The 21,034-nt window shown below is 41.3% G+C and overlaps 1 protein-coding gene across 5 annotated transcripts in view; it reads left to right on the top strand.

The window, feature by feature from the left end:
* The first annotated feature begins 406 nt into the window (after positions 1–406).
* Positions 407–21,034, top strand: part of b3gat1 (beta-1,3-glucuronyltransferase 1) — a 62,261-nt gene continuing 41,633 nt past the window's right edge. For 2 of the 5 annotated variants that reach the window (XM_062961472.1, XM_062961471.1), the window contains exon 1: positions 410–1,036. The gene's annotated coding sequence lies outside the window, so the exon portion shown is untranslated. Of the gene's footprint in view, positions 1,037–21,034 lie in introns of all 5 variants that reach the window. The other 3 variants (XM_062961470.1, XM_003226628.4, XM_008119523.3) reach the window with 3 other exon arrangements.

Genomic DNA, 21,034 nt, shown 5'->3' with positions numbered 1-21,034 from the left:
TTGCGCAATGGAGCTTTACACTTACAGGTAAAGTAGATAATTCTGTGTTTCCTGTTGGTCAGTGTCTGAACCACGCCAACAGACTCTCTTTCCAAAAGGAGCTAATGGGCTAAGTGTGTACATTGCGAACGAGTGAACGGTGTCTGCTTCCGTCATAATGTTCTCCCCCTCCCCTGCAAGCACAACCGTGTCCGCTCCTCCATCCTATTGGGTTTTGTGCACCTTTATCATCACCCATGGAGTTGGATAAACATCCCCTTCCCACTGTCTCAGGCTCTATTAAAGTCTATAGGAAATGCTATTACAAACGGGCAGCGGAGAAGCCAATTCAGTGAAGGGGGGAGACCATGAAGACTGGCTTGGCTTCCGTCTCTCTTCTTGCAGAGCGAATGCCCCCTGCCTGAGTGGAATAAATTGGTACAGACCATTAGCAGCCACTGAGGTCCTTCTCTTTCTCTCTCTCTCATTCAGAAGAGGCGGGGGAACCATCAGTGTTTCTATAGACATAAACCCATCAGCCACAGATGTGAAGCCAAGCATTGCCTCTTTTCGCTTGCTCCCTCCCACTGCCCTTTCCTCCCTCCACCTCCCATTTCTTCCTCTCCCTCTGAATCCCTCCTTCCCTCCCTCTCCCTCTTTCTTTCACATTCTTCCATTCATTCTTCCCATCCTTTTTTTCTCTTCAAGCCAGGTTCTTTTGCATTGATACTAGGGAAAGCGGCGCTCTTCCAAACAAGAAGAGCAGTGCATGAGAAGGCAGAGAAGTGCGATGCTACAATTATTGCTGTCTTCATAATTGTTGTAAAAAATCATCACCGCTAGTACTGCTTGGAGGAAGGATTTTTTGGTGGTTTGAGGTGTTGTTTTTTTTGCTTGGATTTTTTAAAAAGAAAGCAAAAGGAAGAGGCTTGGAAGAACCTCAGGCAGTGAGATGCTTTGAATTGTGCCTCTGTTTCCAAGGATTAAAGGATGAATAGGCGCTGCTGCTGCTGCTGCTGCGATGGAGAAAGAAGGCAATTCAAGCTCCCAGAATAAGGTACCATTCTCCCTCCCTGCCTCTTTCTTCCTTTTGATTGCTTTTGCTGAGCTAGACAGAGTTCCTTTATGCTTGGCGAATCTCAGCCTTTGGGGTTAGACAGGAGAAAACAATAGACTTTCTCCGTAAATACAGTGTGTAATGGTCTTTGCTTGGGAGATAGGGAAGATGGTTTTGTGCAGAGGGCATTGACGGTGGAGTTTATTGGGCTACAGGAAAGCCTTAGGCATCTGCCACAGCAGGTATGTTCAAAGTGGCCAGTGTGTTGCTGCTGTTTGGCTACAAACCTCTGCTTTGTTGGTCCTCTGGTTGAACTAGCATGCCTTTCCCACCCTCCCTTCTTCAGCTCCGCTTTCGCCTTCAATAGCCAAGAAACGGCGGTTTGTCTCTTTGTGATGAACTGCTATAGACACAGTGGACAAAGCACCGCAGCCCTCGGTACCCACCCTTTGGAAAGCACACATGCACACAGGACCACAAATAGGAGCATGTGAAGCTCTATCGTTCCCTAATAAAGAGTTGGCGATCTCTTTTCCTCCACTCCGCCTCTCTTTGCAAGGAATCAATGGCCAGATTTGTTGTTATTATTAGGCATCCCTCAAAAGACAGTTTGGTTTTCGGGGAGGCTAAAGGGGTGTGCAAGACACAAGAGATGTGAGAAGGGTGGAAGGGGGAAGGTGAGGAAGCAGATGCACAACTCTTCCTGCGCACAATGCCTCTTTTGTGCGTGGCCTCCCTTCCCAAAGTGGTGTCTCCATCGGCGTCCATGCCTCTGAAAGAGGAGAAAGAGCCCTTTGAAAACTTCAGTGACAACAACAATAACAGCGACAAGGAAATAGGGAGCTGGACTATATTTGGATGAAGTCCTAGCTTGTGCCCAAAGGTCTGTGAAGCATGGCTGACGCTTCCAGTTTGCTCCGCCGGTATAACTGGGTGACTAGCGGCATTGTTCCTGAGCATCCCAGTGTTTTGGAGAGCTTCCAAGCCACTGGGATATAGCTGAAGTTACAGTATATATAACTTCAGAAAGAAGGAAGAAAGGGGTGAAAAAAAGACTAGACTGTGAGACCTATGTGGAAATCTTGCTTTCTCAGACCAGGAGATTTCAGTAACCAGGGCCATGACCTTTGCCCAATTGCCCCCAGCAGCACATAGCACAATAGAGAGAAAATGTACTTTATGAGAGCACCTCTTTGCTTGGTTTTGGGGTAAGGTAAAGGTAAAGGTTTTCCCCTGATGTTAAGTCCAGTCATGTCCAACTCTGGGGGTTGATGCTCATCTCCATTTCTAGCCGAAGAGCCAGCATTGTCCGTAGACACCTCCAAGGTCATGTGGCCGCATGACTGCATGGAGCGCCGTTACCTTCCCGCTGTACCTTCCAGCGGTACCTATTGATCTACTCACATTTACATGTTTTCGAACTGCTAGGTTGGCAGGAGCTGGGGCTAACAGCGGGCACTCATTCCGCTCCTGGGATTTGAACCTGGGACCTTTTGGTCCGCTAGTTCAGCAGCTCAGTGCTTTAACACACTGTGCCACCACGGGCCCCTTGGTTTTGGAGTAGAACCAGCATTAAAAAGTTGTGTTTTTTCTGATCTTAAAAGAATGAAAGTGTATTCCTAACATTTAGAACAAATGAGATGTTATGCACATATAATTGTGGAAATAGAAAAGGGGTGAATTGTCAGTTTGAAAACTGGATTGTGCTAGAATCTGTGAAAAGGTTAGCACCTGTGTTTGATGCTTTGTGTGCAAAACCCTCAGGTTCAGTCCTTTTTATCTGAATGTTGAGCTGAGAAAGGCCTCCATCTGAAACCTTGGAGAGCCACCGCTAGTCAGTGTTGAGACTGTACCAGTGGAACCTAGCAGCTCCCATATTAATGGAGTGGTTAATTTGTTCCAGATTTTAAATTCAAACTTCAAAACAGTTGTCCAAGTTGCAGAACCGATTTAAGAGACAGAATTCAGCACCTCTGACAGCTCCTTTATAGTGAGATCTCTGAGGTGGATTCACTTCCCGACTGAGATGATAGCCACCAGCCACCACTGGACTCTACTGAGCTAGATGGATCAATGGTCTATAAGATCCTTCCAGGTTCCTCTCTGTGAGCCGTTCTTTACACAAGTATAGACTCACTTTAGCTGCGGCAAACATCAATCAGTGTTACTATATTTTAATCAACTGATTTGCATTTAGCAAGTTTCTGAGTGTTGCGAAGTTGTTTGCCAAGCATAAATTCAGTTGCTCACAGTCAAAACAATGAAACAAGTAGTTTCAATGTAGATCAAACATTGCCTAGACTAATGTTGGCCCTCTATCACTTAGGTGCAGGCTATTCACTTGTACAATTATCCCCAGCCTTTGAATTCTTTGGGGAAGGTCACTTCACAGGTCTGTTTGGTGGAAGCACAAAGGAAGGTCTTCTTGGTGACTGCTCCAAAATGTTGCAACTTCCTTCCTAAGTCAACTCAACTGGTTCCATCTTATTGTACTCACATTAGAAAGCAAATGCTTTTTTATTACTCTGACTGGCTTTGAGCTTATAATAGCTTACTGGGTTTTTTTTTAAAAAAAAAAAACTTTCCTTAATGTAAAAAAAATACAAATCTTTAAGATATTCTTAATTGCACTGATAGTGTAAATATATTTCAAGAATATTTTTCATATACGTTTACCAACACATATTTTACCACTACCTGTTTACATTTCTGTAAGCTATTATTATTATTATTATTATTATTATTATTATTATTACTACTACTACAGTAGTCTCACTTATCCAACATAATCAGGCCGGCAGAATGTTGGATAAGCGAATATGTTGGATAATAAGGAGGCATTAAGGAAAAGCCTATTAAACATCAAATTAGGTTATGATTTTACAAATTAAGCACCAAAACATCATGTTAGACAACAAATCTGGCAGAAAAAGTAGTTCAATACACAGTAATGCTATGTGATAATTACTGTATTTATGAATTTAGCCCCAAAATATCACGATATATTGAAAACATTGACTACAAAAATGCGTTGGATAATCCAGAACGTTGGATAAGTGAGTGTTGGATAAGTGAGACTGTACTGTACTACTACTACTGAATCATAGTAGTTACTTTCAACTAAAGTAGACGCATTAAAGTATCATTAAATGCTAAGTCAACACATCAGTAAATCTCATTGATTTTGTGTATCTACTTAAGTTGGGATTAAAATTAGAAATTCCAGGAGAAATACATGACAATCTTATGACACATTGCAGCGTGGTGAGTTCAAAGTTTTTCCCCCTCTCAATTTTTATGTGTTTACAAAACATATTTGGAAAGGTGCATTTGCATTAGCAAGTGACCAAACCCATATATATTCTGTGTTTTGTGCCTACAATCCAGCGTAAAGGATCTCGAGAGAAGCGCCTACAGTTTACCAGCATATTGCAACTGGAGTAAAACCAGATCCTTGATGCTGTTATCCAGGTAGCATTGCAGGTCTTTTGCAACAGGATTGTTCCTCCCTTCTCTGGAAGGGAAAGAAGTTGAGCATGTTTGGAAGAGAGAAAGAGAGAGAGGAGGAGGTACGGACAGTGTTGGAGAGCTTGGAGCTCTCTCATTCATCCATTGAGTCAAATTACAGCTCCTCCTAAAAATAGGAATTTATAACGAAATGCTCTCCATCCTTCCAGCATAGCCCTGTGAGCTGGAGTCATGAGCAAACCATCCGCAGTCCTAATGAGAGCCAGAAGTGGATGACAGCTGGAGTGAGGACAATGCCACTAGCAAAAACCCACAGGCTTCATCTGTACTCACATTTTTACTTGTGTGATACTAGCTCCCAGTATCCTTCCTGGGTGAGCCATTTGGGAAATAACTATGATGCACATTCCTCCACTGCTTAGAGTATTGCTGACCAATATACTATTTTTCCAGTGATAAAGAGGTAAAGGTTTCCCCTGCCGTTAAGTCCAGTCGTGTCCGACTCTGGTTGTTGGTGCTCATCTCCATTTCTAAGCCGAAGAGCCGGCGTTGTCCGTAGACACCTCCAAGGTCATGTGGCCGGCATGACTGCATGGAGCGCCGTTACCTTCCCGCTGGAGCGGTACCTATTGATCTACTCACATTTGCATGTTTTTGAACTGCTAGGTTGGCAGAGCTGGAGCTAACAGCAGGCACTCACTCCGCTCCCAGGATTTGAACCTGGGACCTTTTGGTCTGCAAGTTCAGCAGTTCAGCGCTTTAACACACTGAGCCACTGAAAGCTCCATTCCCAGTGATAGAGCTTGCCACATAAGGCCCGAATATGGACTGATTTAGCTTCTGAAACAAAGAGATACTAAAACTATGACTCTCCACACATTGCTAATTTTTCCTTCCCTTCAGATCACTGAAGAAACAAAATGGGAGATATCCCATCCAGTCTTGAAACTTTGTACGATCAACTCTGGATGGGAGACAATCAACAAATACTAAGTGATATTGTTTAATTTCTTAGGAAGGAACTGGCAAAGCCACCTTTGAATATTCCTTGCCTAAGAAAATTCTGTGAAATTCGTGGGGTCACCATAAGTCAACAGGCAACATGAAAAAAAAAGTACATAACTCATAAATGTCTGAGAAGCCAAAGATTTCCCACTCCTTCTGTAAAGTAGCTTTGGATACAATATTCTCTGCTATTCATTCCCTGTTTGAAAATATCAAGAATCTTGCCAACAAGATTAATAGAGCAATGAGATGTTGGTTAATTTTCTCCAAGTATCCATGTATCTGGGAAGATTTTTTTTCTATACAAAGAAACATGTGACTTTTAGTACAGGGAATGTGCTTTTTGAACTGGGGGAAAAGTTGTTTTCAGCACAGGAAAATCCACCACAACATTCTAAAATGCCAAAATACAGCCAATAGGTTGTTAGGAATTTGTGGAAGTTGAAGTCCAAAACACTTGTGGAAACCTGAGGAACAATAAGAGTCTTCCGAGAGTCAAAGTCTCTCGGAAGACTCTTATTGATCTGCCAGGTCTTGCAAACTCAGATCTTGCAAACTTGGTTGGGTCTGGAAATGAAGTTTTCCTCTTTTCCTCTTGCCTTCTATCTTACCAGCCATTACTATCTTGGCCAAACTACAACAGTCTCACCTTGGTTCCTAGGGAGCGTTCAAACTTGATTTGCCCTTGGGTCCATTTATTTGTCTTCCTGTTAGCCCTCGGGTGTCTCCTCCAGCTCCACGTTTGCAAATGAGTTCCCATCACTTTTCATCATTCTCTGGTTACTATGCAATGCAAACAGAAGCTGAGAAGAGCTGCTGCTAATTCCCACCAATTTTCGTCTTAACCTTTGTGAAAGGTATAGACTTTGAGGGAAGTTTTGCAGACAGACAGAGAGATAAATAGGGAGTGACATTTCAGAGGGAGGTTTCGACAGGGATGCATTTGCTTCATTTTTGTCCAAAATGACATTCAAAGGAAGATAAGAAGATCTTGTCAAGGAAGTCGGTGGAACTCGGAGGGAAGCTCAAAATCGTTGCTTCTTAAGATTAATAGCTTTTTCTGGAGTGTTGTAACAGATCTCATTTGCACAGTTTTTATAATCAAGGTATGTTGTAGAGAACCAACATATGTCTTTCCAAATTAGCAGGGATATGTTCCATGTGGTGTAGTGGTTAGAACATTGGGACTTTGGAGAATTGCCATAAAGCCTACCGAATTACTATGGATAAGTCACACTCTCTCATCCTCTGAGGAAAGCAGTGGTGAATCTCCTGTGAACAAATTTTGCCAAGAAAACTTTTGTTGAAAATGACTTTTTCTTTGAAAAAGCATAAATAATGCACATTTTAACTACACAAAATGATATTTGAGATATAAGAAAGGAAACAAACAAGAAAGCAAAAAATCACAATAATGAATACAAAAACACAGAACATCAAACATACATACTGTACAGTCTACCTCTAAGGCTAAATGTAACATATTGGAAATATATGTTTCTTCCAATTTGCCAGGTCATAATTATAGGTTATATCATTATTCTTTCCCCTCTACAACTGTAATTTTTTAAAAATCATAATCATACTAGATATCTCTAGTTTAAGTTTTTTTGTATCGTGTCAGAAGCGACTTGGGAGCATACTGCAAGTCGCTTCTGGTGTTAAAGGATTTGCCATCTACAGAGACGTTGCCCAAGGGATGCCCGGATGTGATAGATGGGAGGCTTCTCTCATGTTCCCGCAAGCTAGAGCTGACAGATGGGAGCTCACTCCATCTCAGGGATTTGAACCGGCAACCTTCAGGTCAGCAACCCAGCCTTCAGGTCAGCAGTTCAGCCGGCACAAAGGTTTAACCCATTTTGCCACTCGGCTCCTATCTACTTTAGTATTACTTCTATATATATATATGAAGTGCTTATTTATAAAAATCTAGGGTTGACTCTGACCCCCAATCATGTTTCATAAATTCAATCACTAGATATAATCATACTAGATATATCTACTTTAAGTTTTTTTTTATCATGTCAGAAGCGAGTTAGGAACATACTTCAAGTTGCTTCTGGTGTGAGAGGATTTGCCATCTACAGAGATGTTGCCCAAGGGATGCCTGGATGTGATAGATGGTAGGCTTCTCTCATGTCCCCGCGAGATAGAGCTGACAGATGGGAGCTCAATCCATCTCGGGGATTTCAACCGGCAAGCTTCAGGTCAGCAGCCCAGCCTTCAGGTCAGCAGTTCAGCCGGCACAAGGGTTTAACTCATTTTGCCACTCAGCTCCTATCTACTTTAGTATTATTTCTACATATATATGAAGTACTTATTTATAAAAATCTAGGGTTGACTCTGGCCCGCAATCATGTTTCATAAATTCCATCACTCAACCCCTTTTTACAGTTTTCAGCTGGTTATTCTCAAATAAACATGGTTAGACCTGGAAGGCTGGCTGGGGATTATTGGTAGTGAGAGCAGAGGCCCTATAAAGCGAATTTTGTTCACAGAAGGCTGCCTCGTCTTGAGAAAGTGGGTCTTATAATCAGGGTGGCTAACAAGCGGTTAAAAATATTGGATTTAATCTACCGTTTCTTCGCATGCAGGGAAGAAATGGTTATTTTATCTAGTGGGTGGTAATGACTGTGCTTCCATTCATGCGAAAGGTAAGGGTATGATCTTGTATAAGTGGCTCATTCTACCTCCACAGGCTTGATCTATTGTTTCACTTGTCCTTCTCCTCTCTTTCTTTCTCCCCTTCCTGGAAGGCTTTCTTGGGATGCAAAAGGTGCCCCTTGCTGTAATTCTTAAGCTTCATTTGTATGTACGGTGCTGCATGAGCAATTATTAGTTATGACAGGTAACAGTAATATTCAGGTGAAGCAGGCTAGAGTTGGCATAATGGCCAACAAAAGCTCGCCAGAACAAAAGCGCTTGCATTATAGGCCTATAGATCAGCCAGGACTGGGGGAAAGCTTGCTCTGATAAACCAAAATAGCTTGCATTTTTAAAAATGGGATGTTTTTCTCGTCTATGCACCATCCTTGACCCCGCCATAATACTGTTCTCTGATGCAATGCTATCCATCAGATTAAAGAATTAGTAGAATTAGGTTTACAATATGGACCTCAAGTGCATAATATTTTGTAATGCTTGTTTGAAAACACAAAGCATCCCTGCAAACAGAGCTAGCCCATCTAGGAAATGCTTTTAATATGTAGAAGGATTGCACTCATATTCTACTCACCAGGACTTTTCCACTTTTGGAAATCTTTTTTAATGATTATAGTCTCCATACAAACTTGGAAGTGGTATAATCCACTTTCCCACTTTGGAATTCCACCATAATGCCATTTTTCACAATCCTCTCCTTCTGCTGCTTTATACAGACCAGATCAAAATCTTACAGAGTAAAAAATCCATTTAGATGGTTGAGATTGTCTCTCCTCTTCCTAAATTAAGGTCAAAGTCCCATCTGCTCCAATATGTTCCAGCAATGACCAGCTATCCAAATGGTTTCCAAAAGCTTTGAATTGGTCTCCCTCAATATAATGCTTTCCAAATGCTTTGAACAACATTTCTTATATTCCTAATATGAGAGTAGTGTGAACTTCCACAGCACTGTGATTTGATTGTTGGAATCTGGGAGACCACCATTCAAGTTCTCAAACCAGCTATGAAAACCCTTGGACAAGTCACATATACTCAGCCTCTGAGGAAGGTAATGACAAATCCATCTGAACAAACCTTTTTAAGATATATCCACATTGAAATCGACTTGATGGCATCCAACAATAATAATGGGAGTTTATTTATTTATTTATTTATTTACAGTATTTATATTCCGCCCTTCTTTCTCACCCCGAAGGGGACTCAGGGCGGATTACAATGAACACATATATGGCAAACATTCAATGCCAACAGACAAACAGCATTCAGTTTTAGACAGACACAGAGGCATTTTAACATCTTTCCAGCTTCACGATTCCGGCCACAGGGGGAGCTGTTGCTTCACCGTCCATTGGTGGCTGTTCTTCCTCATTCTTTTCCTCGTATTTTGCTGGCAGTTTTATGGTGTTGTAGATTAGTTAAATTAACCTCCCGCATAAAGCGTACCTAAATTTTCCCTACTTGACAGATGCAACTGTCTTTCAGGGCTGCATAGGTCAACAGCAAGCCGGGGCTATTTTTTTTTAATGGTTGGAGGCTTAACCCGACCCGGGCTGCGAACTCATGACCACTCGGTCAGTAGTGATTTATAGCAGCTGGTTACTAGCCAGCTGCGCCACAGCCCGGCCCCAGTTGCAGATCCACATCTAGAGAGCACTCGGGATAATGCTATTCTAAGTTGTATAAAAATGTGTATTATCCCAAAAGAGATACAGTGGTATCCATTCAGGTTTGGTTACCAGTAGATACCAAAATCCATGAATGTTCAAGTTCTATATATAATTATGGCATAATCAATGTTTGCTTCTATGAATTTATTCCTGGAATATTTTCAATCTGTGGATGGTTGAATCCATAGATTGAATCTATGGATATGGAGGAGCAACTGTGTTCTGAATTATACTGCCTCTGTCTATGAAGGAGGGTCTTGCTTCCTTGTTGGCAAGGCAATCCACTCTGTTTTAGTCTAAACATTAATAGAGCTCAGTGTGTTAAAGCGCTGAGCTGCTGAACTTATGGACTGAAAGGTCGCAGGTTCAAATCCGGGGAGCGGAGTGAGCACCCGCAGTTAGCTCCAGCTTCTGCCAACCTAGCAGTTCGAAAACATGCAAATGTGAGTAGATCAATAGGTACCGCTCCGGCAGGAAGGTAACAGCGCTCCATGCAGTCATGCCGGCCACATGACCTTGGAAGTGTCTACGGACAACGCCGGCTCTTCGGCTTAGAAATGGAGATGAGCACCAACTCCCAGAATTGGACACGACTGGGTGTAACGTCAGGGGAAACCTTTACCTTTACTAAAGGGCTCCTTTAGGTTGGAATTAAATCCTAGATTGGATGTACCAATTCACCACCATGTAAGCCACCAGCTTCCACTGTGCACCTGAGCTAGAATTATTAAATGCTGATGATGATGCAGTCTTCCCTTAATTTATCTGACTTCTTAACACCATCTAAGCTTGCATCCATTGCTGCATCATGGGGAAATTAATCCTTTAATGTATACCTGCTTAATATCTCGTGCATCAATTCAAAAGAGACTCATTTTGAAATATTCCTTCCAGCCTTCAGCAACTGACCTTTCAATTTTTAAAGCCTTTTTGCTCCTGTTCTTTGCCTAGTGAGCTGAAATGCAAGAGCAGAGAGTGAATAATCAGGGTTCGGGAGCCAAGTTCTTCCAGAGAACAAAAACCATGGTCCAATAGCTTATCCTCCTTCCTTCCTTTCCTGGAGATGGTGATTTGCTGCCGTTCCACACGGAGGATTGGAACGGCTTTGTCTCTGCCTGGAAGTGAGTTTCAGGGAAATGAACCATAATCTGGCATAACAGCGAGGGATGACTGTAGCCAAAGAAGAGCGAAGCATTCCAAATGTGCAACAATTGCATCCATTCTCAGAAGCCGACATGAATTGTGAAGACACCAAAGGAATCAGGATTTTTAGTTTTGTTGTTTTTTTTAATGGATATTTTTCACATTGTACATTAGGGAAGGAAAGGTAAAACAACAACAACAACAACAACAACAACAATAATAATAATAATAATAATAATAATAATAATAATAATATCGCACAGACAGACTACAAACAGAGGCACAACTATGTGGCCCAAATGATTCATTGGAACGTATGCCTCAAGTACCACCTGCCAGCAGCAAAGAACTGGTGGGATCACAAACCTGCAAAAATATTGGAAAATGAGCACGCAAAGATACTGTGGGACTTCCGAATCCAGACTCACAAAGTTCTGGAACACAACATACCAGACATCACAGTTGTGGAAAAGAAAAAGGTTTGGATCATTGATGTCGCCATCCCAGGTGATAGTCGCATTGACGAAAAACAACAGGAAAAACTCAGCCGCTATCAGGACCTCAAGATTGAACTTCAAAGACTCTGGCAGAAACCAGTGCAGGTGGTCCCAGTGGTGATGGGCACATTGGGTGCCGTGCCAAAAGATCTCAGCCGGCATTTGGAAACAATAGACATTGACAAAATTACGATCTGCCAACTGCAAAAGGCCACCCTGCTGGGATCTGCACGCATCATCCGAAAATACATCACACAGTCCTAGACACTTGGGAAGTGTTCGACTTGTGATTTTGTGATATGAAATCCAGCATATCTATCTTGTTTGCTGTGTCATAATTAAATAATAATAATAATCTTTATTTATATTCCACTCTATTTCCCCAAGAGAACTCAGGTGCCCATATGGCAAACATTCAATGCCGTTACACAATTGACAAAGACAGAAGAGTACATAAACAGAGGCAGGCTTCCCTCTTTTTTTTTCATCTATGGCATCTGGAGACTGTGCTCGACTCGGCCATGGGAAGGTGCCGTTGCTCCTCTTTTCCATGCTGAGGAGCTTTGTCGTTCATGGATGCCCTCCCGATCTAATCGCCAGCATGCATCTTAGGGGCATCTTTTACCTCTCTGCTAAAGTAATATCTATTTATCTACTTACATTGCTCTTTTTGAACTGCTAAGTAGGTAGAAGCTAGGCTGACAGCAGGAGCTCACCCTGATTGGCTTGAACTGCCAACCTTCTGATCGGTAAGATCTTCTGTAGCTGGCGGTTAACCCACTGTGCTAGCCATGGCCCAACTTATTCAAGTTGTTAGTAACTTAATCAGCATTTTTAATTCACTTCTTTGGCATGTCAGTGTCTAACTCAAGCCTCCATCATCATGCATGTGACAGTCTTTACTGAATCTGAGCCAAAGTTACATGAACACATAGGTCAGAGTTCTGGCTAGACGCAACTATAGCTGACAAAAGCATGATGGAATATTCCATCATCATCATCATTATTATGTTAATTGTATACACTATTTCTCTCCACAAAGGAGACTCAAAGCAACATCAGTCTTAAGAAAAAACCCACTCCTCCCTTTTGGAAGCCATTAAGAGATGGACAACAGAATCACTACCAATTGTAGAATTCGGCTTGGAGAGTCCCAAGTCTCTCAATTCTTGCAATTTTGCTTTGTTCCTAATACTGTATCTCCCATTAAATTCTAATATCCTATCTAATAAGAAATCCCTTTGTTCTCCTTTTCTTCTGTTTCTGTACTCCATTCAGTCTTTCCCTTGTGCCAAACAAAGCAGTTTCACACACATGCAGAAATGCTGGCTGCACTGGAAGCAAGCCCAAAAACACACAGGTTTTGTTGCCAGCGGAAAATACTCCTTTCTACCCCAACAATCAGTTTAATCTTTCTTACACTTCTCTATTAAAAGGGGAGGGAACTGAATAACAATAAGTGGCAAATAACTCCCCAATACATCCCAAAGCACATGTCAGATTGGTAGACTCAGTCATTGCCAAGTTGGACTCAGGGTGCATCTACATTGTAGATTAAATGCAATTGGATGGCACTTTAACTGCCATGGCTCAATGCTATGGAATTGTTGGGGTGATAGGTTTGTAAGGCCTTTAGCCTTCTTGCCCAAACTATACCTATGCCTCACCAAACTACAAATCCCAGGATTCCATAGCATTGAGCAATGGCATTTAAAGTGGTGCCAAGCTCTATAGCTTAGAAGCCTAACTTAAGGACTTATTAACCATAGAGACATCGGATCCCATCTGACGTTGGGAGCTACGAAGGGTCAGCTCTTGGATGGAGAACAACTACCAATGCATTAATCCTCCCATGTAGATGCACCCTTGGTTATTAAAGGGTCTGGCTTTTTTTTTAAGTCTAAATAATTTTAGAGTAATAGTGGGATTCTCAATGTGGATTGTAAAAAATGTTTGACAATACCTAGTGACTCTCCCAAATCTTCCCAAGTGATGGGATTTGACTGTGCAACTTGCATGACTGCTTAAATCAAAAGATCACATGCCTGAATGAACAGTAGGAGTGAGACTCAATAATACATTGTACACGAAATTTGGAAGACCCCAAGAGAAGGGACCCCAAATTTGTATCCCAAAGTCAACATTGACTGAAACCAGGAGAACTTTATTTCATCTTTGTTGGCTGCTCAACATGTAACTCCATCATGAATACATATGGAAATGCATGCAAGAGGTATCCAAGTGAAGCTTATGAAGATACTGTGTCCTGAAGACTGGTGTCGTACCATTTAGGCAGAGCTGGCTAGAGGACCTTGGGATCTATAGTCCAAAAATAAATCTCCCAAGCTCTCCAAAATCAAATCCAAAATTCTGGATTGTGAAGAGAGAGAAAAAACTAGGAGGACTTCCTACCTAACTTTTTAGCTCTGCCTTATATTTGAAACCATCTTCAAAGATGGACTTCAAAGAACATCTGTAGGCGTGATGATGAAGCCGCATAATATCTTATACATATATCTTTTCCAAAGCCCTACTTTTGATTCAGAAAAGCTTCCTTTTTGTGGATTACAGCTCCCAGTATCTGGAATATTTGGGAGTTTGTTATATAAAGGGGAATGTCCAAGATCTGCCTGCTTGCCTCTCCACAGGGCGTCCTTTGTCTACTGAGTTTAAATCCTGATACTTTTGTCTTCACTCCCAAGGGCATGGTCAACCTGTTTGGAGCAAGATCTCAAAGAATGCATTTTTTGTCATTTTGAAAATGTACATGGGCTATATAGGCAGCTATTTCGGGAAGCCATTAATAAAAGTGTCTTATGAGCAGTGAGATTAATTTAATAATTCATTTAGTATGTCTGTGGAAGAGTTAGCAATTCTGATAGGCTGTCATTCACGGGTTTGGCCCATAACCTCCCTGAGTTAACTCTTTCCCTTCATCATTGGGTAAAATGGCTGGATTTTAGTCGACGTGTCTGCCTGTAGTTATCCACTCAATGATCCATGAATGTACACTGGAAAACATAAGAATTGAGCTTGTAATTGCATGCTTGGTAATGACGCTTCTTGTATACCCATCAGCTGACACGCATTTTAAATTCAAGGCCAGTTTACATTGTTGGTAGATTATTAGTGGTCAGCTTTTTCCCAGAGTATAAAAAGAATTTGGAAATGTTCATTTTGAGGCTAGAACTCACAGCATCCTCCAACCTGCATTGGATTCTGGGAGTTCTAGTCCACAAACATTAAATAAGTTTCCCAAGCTCTGGTGCTTTGAGGATGGAGCAGTTCTGTAATATTATTATGGACCTGAGAATGGGCATTTAGCACACTGAGACCATTCTTCTGATGTGGTTCAGAAATATATGCTTCATGACCTGAAAATCTGGCCAGGGCATTAACATTTCATATCTAATGATGTCAGGTTTGAGGCTTAGCTTCTCTATTTTTCCCCTGCAGTCAGCTATGTGTGAAGCAGAATCTGGGCATCAAGGGTGGATTGTAATGGAACAGTCTTCATAAATGTTTAATAGGTCCAGCCTCTCGAAAGTCTTAAAATGGAACACACTGCTTCAGATTTTTAATTGGGAAGCTTTCTCTGCTATAGGCCAGGCACCTTTTTGGAGAAGTGTGCATATAGCATCCAACTTTCAAACACAACTTGGCACATATATGGCCAAGCAATATCAGAGTGAGGTCAAGATGGCAAACGTTGTTAGTGAGGAAGAACACACATGACAGGAGAAGCTGCAGCAGACTGTTTTTGCCTAAACCTATCAGGTTTTCTCTCTCTCTTCTTAATGGAGTGCAAACTACCCATATATACTCAAGTATAAGCCAACCCGAATATAAGCCAAGGCAGCTAATTTTACCACAAAAAAACTGGGAAAGGATTGATTCCAGTATAAGCCGAGGGTGGTAAATTTCAGAAATAAAAATAGATACCAATAAAATTACATTAATTGAGGCATCAGTAGGTTAAATGTTTTTGAATATTTACATAAAGCTCACATTTAAGATAAGACTGTCCAACTCTGATCAAATCATTATTCTCATCTTCTTCAATGTAAATGAGCTTATGTATCCTTTTAATAATAATAGAGCAAAATAATACATGTAATGATAATAATAATAAATACAGGAAAATAATACATGTAATAATAAATAGTGTAAAATAATAAATGCAATAATAATAAGATCAGAGTGAAATAATAAATATATTAATAATAATAAAAATAGAGTAAAATAAATGTAATAGTAGCAACAATAATAGAGAAAAGTAATAAATGTAATAATACCAAAAATAATAGAGAAAAATAATAAACGTACAATATATTCTCGAGTATAAACTGACCCAAATATAAGCCACTATACAAAATCCCAGAATTCTTGTAAAGTATCTACACAAACACAAGATGGTTTATGTACAAAGAGAATATGTCCAAATAGCATATAGTTATTATTAAAGTTCCCCATACAAAGCTCAATTTGGCAGTACCAGATAAAATGAAAAGGAGCAACAGCTCTAACACAAAAGTTATCCAAGTCTGATATAAGTTCCAATGAATATAGGCTTCAGGGATATATAGTCAATGAAAATATCTTCCAAACAAAGTAAACAGACGGTTGGTCATGTTGCTGTATAGTGGAATGAAGAAAATAATGATGGAGCACTGCTCTCAAGAAAGTCTTCGCAAGTAAAGTCCAAATAAAGTCCCAAGTCTACAGGGGTTCCTGGGTATTTTTGTACCCTGTTTCGGGGAGAGTATACTCAGTTGGTATACTCAGCAAATAATAAACTTATATCTAAAACAAAACATAGAGTAACAAGTATTTTACCAGCAGTATTAACAGAAGTAAAGGTAACCCATATAACTGTTATATATGTTGCTGTTGCGCCCGGGCTGTGGCACAAGCTGGTGAGCAGCCAGCTGCAGCCAGCTGGGACCAATTACTCTGACCAAGAGGTCATGAGTTCGAGGCCAGCTCGGAGCCTGCGTTTGTCTTCTGTCTTTTTTCTATGTCAAGGCATTGAATGTTTGCCTTATATGTGTAATGTGATCCGCCCTGAGTCCCCTTCGGGGTGAGAAGGGTGGAATATAAATACTGTAAATAATAAATATACTTACATAGTGCCTAATTGCTTACACTGAGTGACTCTGCTTGTGGTGATTTCAACTGCAAGTGATTCTGGAGGTTCATTCAAAGGTTTTTAAAGAGTACTTGGTAACTTAAAGGAAACAGCTAAAATTAAGTGATTCATTAAGTCCCTGAGGGGATTCATTAAGTACATAGACCAAATATAAGCCAACCAGGACTCTCACCCGAGTATAAGCCGGGGGGGGGGGGCTTTTTCAGTCTTAAAAAAGGGGCTGAAAAACTAGGCTTATACTCGAGTACATACAGTACTTTTGCACTTAGAACTCATTTTGCAGCTATTGGTATAAGCTGAGGCCAAAGGGGTGAAACTGGAGGAGGAGAGAGAAACTGGGACATTTTAAAAACAGCTAAAAGAGTGGAACAGGGGAGGATTAATTGGGACAGTCCCTGTCAAATTGGGACAGTCGGAAAGTATGGTGTTTGATCACAGAGTTCTGGAGGATTTAAACAGAAGGCAGATGGGTGCTTTGATTCTTGCATGGAGAGAGCTTGCACTGGATGAGCCTTGTGGCCTCTTCGAACTAAATGATTTTACGGGGTTGCCTCCCTCTCTGACTATAGAAGCTTGTGTTATAATAAATGTGCAGCCTTTGGCGCCTTTACCATAGCCAGGGAAAAGTTGAGAGCAGATGCTTCTGCAGCCACTCCTCTCACTTGTGTCACTGTGGTTGCACAGGAAGGTGTGTGCACTTGAGTGCTGCTGGGCCCATCTCAGGCTCTTCTGTCTGCTTTTGTGCCCAGGGACAAGAGGGCATACGATGCAGCGAGAGATCTGCTAAGCTAAGCTAATCAGAGGACCACTGTCTCGAACAAAAAGCCAAAGTGACAGCTGCTCAGGGCCTGGGTTACCTCGCCCAGGGCTGGGCTATAAATACTGCAGTGGCACTCAGATGCACTTTGGCTAAAATCTTGGCTTGCTACATTGCCCTCTCTGCTCCCCATCTGCTTTTCTCCAGCAAATCCCAAAGCAGAAAAAGCTGCCCATGCAAGAGCTGAAGTCATGCAAAAGACAGGTGACCTCTCTCAGCCCCTTGGAAGCAAGGCTAAAAATATATGAGATGACTCAAGTTGTGTTAGGGCAGAAGGATCTGGCAGTCTGGGGTGGCTTTTACAGAGGAAATATTTCTCCAGAGAGTGGCCTTGCTTGATAACAAGTGACCTTGACAGAGGTAGGGGAATGGGAATAGTCTCTCTGCCTTACACAAAAAATGCAAGGAGGGACCACCATCTTGAAATGGAAGACAGGCAGTGACAAAGAAGCATATCTAGCACAGTGCAGGTTTTCCCGAAATCTGAAATACAAAAGCCTCCAACAAGTGAGAAGGATGTGTGGGGCTCCACAAAGTGCCCTGCGTGCCTGCTAGCAAAACGGCACAGGAAAGGGGGCTAGCTACCCACCCAGGTTTCACTGAGGTTTTTCTCCCTCAAAGAGCTATTCTGCACCGATATCAGAAATTTGATGGGAGAAATCAAATAGGAAAACATCTCCAAGTAATGTGACTTGACTTACAGAAAGTTCTTGTAAAGAGCAGATGTTCAGAGAAGGATAAGCCCAAATGTATCCACGAACTCAACAAATGTTGGAAGGCTTCAGCTGCCGGGTCAATCCATACCATGTTCTCTTTCCACATGACCAATGGTAGCATATGGCAGGACAATCTCCCCTGGAAATGGGGCATGAATGGCTTTGGTGTTCATTGGCTGAGCAGCTGGAGTTTTCCAACATTCCCCAAGCCACTGGATGGATTTGGACTTTTTTCCTTTACTGATATCTGCTTTTTACAGGACTTTGTTTAGGTCACACACTCATAGACTTGAAGCCCTTCCCTCCTTCCCTTTCCCCTACTATATTTGTGATAGTTGGGCTAAAGCTCCTCGAGAAAGACTCAGCAGGCACCAGATGTGTAACTAGCCCCCTTTCCCCATCCCGCATTCATTATGGATATGCAAATATCCATCACCTGTCTTTGCTAGTGGTAGGCCTGAGTCCCCTTGAGGAGATAGGATGGGATATAAATAAAGTTATTATTATTATTATTATTATTATTATTATTATTATTATTATTATTATTATTATGACACAGCAAACAAAATAGATATGCTGGATTTCATATCACAAAATCACAAGTTGAACACTTCCCAAGTGTCTAGGACTGTGTGATGTATTTTCGGATGATGTGCGCAGATCCCAGTAGGGTGGCCTTTTGCAGTTGGCAGATCGTAATTTTGTCAATGTCTATTGTTTCCAAATGCCGGCTGAGATCTTTTGGCACGGCACACAGTGTGCCCATCACCACTGGGACCACTTGCACTGGTTTCTGCCTGAGTCTTTGAAGTTCAATCTTGAGGTCCTGATAGCGGCTGAGTTTTTCCTGTTGTTTTTCATCAATGCAACTGTCACCTGGGATGGCGACATCAATGATCCAAACCTTTTTCTTTTCCATAACTGTGATGTCTGGTGTGTTGTGTTCCAGAACTTTGTCAGTCTGGATTCGGAAGTCCCACAGTATCTTTGCGTGCTCATTTTCCAATACTTTTGCAGGTTTGTCATCCCACCAGTTCTTTACTGCTGGTAGGTGGTACTTGAGGCATAAGTTCCAATGAATCATTTGGGCTACATAGTTGTGCCTCTGTTTGTAGTCTGTCTGTGCAGTTTTCTTACAGCAGCTGAGGATATGATCAATGGTTTCGTTGGTTTCCTTGCACAGTCTGTATTTTGGGTCATCAGCTGATTTTTCGATCTTGGCCTTAATTGCCTTTGTCCTGATGTCTTGATCCTGGGCTGCAAGGATCAGGCCTTCTGTCTCCTTCTTCAGTGTCCCATTCGTGAACCATAGCCAAGTCTTCTTATCAGCTTTTCCTTTATTATTATTATTATTATTATTATTATTATTATTATTATTATTATTATTATTATTATTATTAGGTAGGATGTGCCTGTAGAATACCCCAGTCTCCCCCAAAACAATACCACTCACATTATAGCACAGTGCTCACCAAACTTAAGTGCACATAAATTATTATTATTACAGAAGAGACTCTACAGGCAAATATATTATCTGCTGCTTGTTAGCATACTCCTTGTATATTTATGTGTCTAAAAAGATAAGTACAAAAGCTCAGTTCATAAAACAAGGATATTCAGAAATACCCAAATCATGAAATCCCTAGAGCAAAGGTGGGTGTATAATAGTAAGTCTAGACATCCGTTTCATTCTCCTGAGATCCTTTGTGGGCGTTACACACACAGATTGCCAAGAAATCCCGAAACACCAACCAAAACCTAAGATCTGCTGCAGGTATTTAAAAATGGGTGATATTCAATATTAAGCAGTGCATGGGGACCATGACATCTATCTAAAATGTGAATTTTTGTCCTTGGAAGAAAGATAGATCACTGTTTTAGGGTCAGAAAAAGCATAAGTTTGGGAACATGGAAAGATTGAGGCTGCCAAAACCAATTTGGGGAATGGAATGCAATCTCAATGGATGCATATTCAATGCTCATATCTCCTGTAGAGGTTATGACCTCCCATTACATGACAGCAAAGTTGTCACTTAGTCTCGACATCATTTATTTAATTAGCAAATTACAATAATTCATCAAATTACCACGGGGTGGTCTTGGAATCTTCTCTAACTAGGCAAATCGCTATTTTAGAAGTGAGGTTAAGTCTAGCTTACAAGGTTAAACACACAAAGGCTCATTTTCTATGCCATGTATTTAACTGGAGAACATCAAAGCTTTGATCAACCAGTAATTCCTTTTCGCTATCAGCATTTCAGTGTCTTCGAGATGAACTCCATCATATCAGATGCCAGCTCCGTCTACAACTGATATCAAATGATCTGTCAGAGCTGGGATATTGGTACTGAAAGTTTTTAATTTTAAAAAATAAGATGTGAATCTCAATACATGTAGAAGTCTCTCCTCCTGAAATGTGCGTGACCTGAATCTTTATAAAAGGAGAAAAAAGCTACAACAAAATTGTTTTTCTTCTATAACATCCAAGGTGGATCCTTTATCCTTTCTTTACTTTGAGATAGGAACCGCCAGTGGTATAATGGGTTAAACCCTTATGCTGACAGGACTGCTGACCTGTAGGCTGGGTTGCTGACCTAAAGGTTGCCGGTTCGAATCCAACCCACGGAGAGCGTGGATGAGCTCCCTCTGTCAGCTCCAGCTCCATGTGGGGACATGAGAGAAGCCTTGCACAAGGATAGTAAAACATCAAATATCCAGACATCCCATGGACAATGTCCTTGCAGACAGCCAATTCTCTCACACCAGAAGTGACTTGCAGTTTCTCAAGTCACTCCTGACACGGAAAAAAAAACCCTCTCAGATGGATGCATTTTAATTTCATTTTATATTTTAATCAAGCTGCATTATCCTTCTT

The sequence above is a fragment of the Anolis carolinensis genome, unplaced genomic scaffold (genome assembly GCF_035594765.1).
Source record: "Anolis carolinensis isolate JA03-04 unplaced genomic scaffold, rAnoCar3.1.pri scaffold_8, whole genome shotgun sequence".
Classification (NCBI taxonomy): Eukaryota; Metazoa; Chordata; class Lepidosauria; order Squamata; family Dactyloidae; genus Anolis; species Anolis carolinensis.
This window is presented reverse-complemented; position numbering and strand designations above follow the sequence as displayed.